Below are 1,699 nucleotides of genomic sequence, written 5' to 3' on the forward strand. Positions count from 1 at the left end.
TAAAAAAATAAAAATTTACCCCCACCCCCATTCCACCAACCGACCCCTAATTTTTTTTTTGTTTTCAAAAACAAAAAATAATATGTTTTCAAAAGATAAAAAAAAATTACCCCCTCCCTCGGGCACACCCCACCCCCCAGGGCTCCCCTCTTCCACCAACCTACTCCTAATTTTTTTTGTTTTCCAAAAACAAAAAAAATAATCTATTTTTCAATTAAGTTTGAAAATTAATTGAATTTTTGAAAATTAATATTTTTATTTTTATTTTTTTAGCATAATTAAGAATTTTGAATGGAGTGAAAACTAAGTGATCTATTATAGATCAATATGGATACCCATATTTTACCCATTTTGACTATATTTGTGGAGACTCTTAAAATAGCTTGAAGCCCATATTTTCTCAATTAAAATATGAGTGATCCAAGTCATTAAATATGGGCAAAATGGACTCATTTCATTAATATAAGCTGAAATTGCCACCCCTACTCAGTGGTGTGTGTAATACACTTTCTCTTTTATTTCCAAAAACCTTGCCACATGACATTCCATATGGATAGAATATTCCACCTTGACAAAAATTAAATAAACTATTAATTAGTCAAAAACTAAAGACTAAAGTATTACTATACCAAAAAATAATAATTTAAAGTTTATTTTTTTAAAAAAAAAATTAAAATATTTTTCTCACCTCACTCCACCATCTCCTCCCCCCCCCCCCAGACAATTCCCATGTTCTTTTACTTTTTAAAACTCTTTTATACCTGATATTATTTTTTTTTAAATAAAATAAAATTCTATCCCATCCTATCTGCCCTCCGCTCCTAATTTATTTTTATTTTTTTAGATTTTTTCATTTTGTGTTAGATGTGTATATATATTTTTAGGAATTTTTTTTTTATTTACTTTCCAATATAACAGAAACAAAAAATTTATTTTTAAAAAATGTCTTGCGGAAAGTAAAAAATTATTTTCTAAAAAATATATATATAATACAAAACGAGAAAAAAATTGAAAGCGGAGGGTTATGTGGGGTGATGTAGAATTTTTTCTAAAAAAAATAAAATAATATTTAAATTATTATTTGAAGGGATGTGGGGGGGGGGGGAAGATGAAGTAAGAATTTTTTTAAAATTTTAAAAAATTGGGGTGGGGGAAGTACAGTGAGAGGAAGTGATGAATGTGGTAAGAAAATATTTTACATTTTATTTTATATTTTTTTGGGATGAAATAGTAATACTTTAATCTTCAACTTTAACTAATACTAATAATTTATTTAATTTTTGTCAAGGTGAAATGTTTTATCCATGTGGAGTGTGACGTGATATTTTTTCATAAATAAAAGAGAGAGTGTATTAAAACAACATGATGAGAGTGTATACATAATAAAAGATAGAGGTGTGTTTCTCAAACTAATAAGTGATAATTTAGGGTGTATTTTGGTATGAAGGAAAATATAAATGTTTTCCGATTTTCTCATGTTTGGTTGGGTAAAATGTTTTGGAAAATGTTTTCCAAATCAACTCATTTTCCTCAAATTTAAGGAAAATGACTTCCCTTCAAAAATTAAGGAAAACATTTTCCAAAACTTTCCTCCAACTTCAAATTATAATTTTTTCTTGTTGAAAAATTAAATTTAAAGTTTATTTTAAAAAAAATATTTTCAACTTCAATTTTTTTACCCCACCCTCACCCCTACCCC

Source organism: Solanum tuberosum, unplaced genomic scaffold, assembly GCF_000226075.1.
Source record: "Solanum tuberosum cultivar DM 1-3 516 R44 unplaced genomic scaffold, SolTub_3.0 scf00112, whole genome shotgun sequence".
NCBI classification, from domain to species: Eukaryota; Viridiplantae; Streptophyta; class Magnoliopsida; order Solanales; family Solanaceae; genus Solanum; species Solanum tuberosum.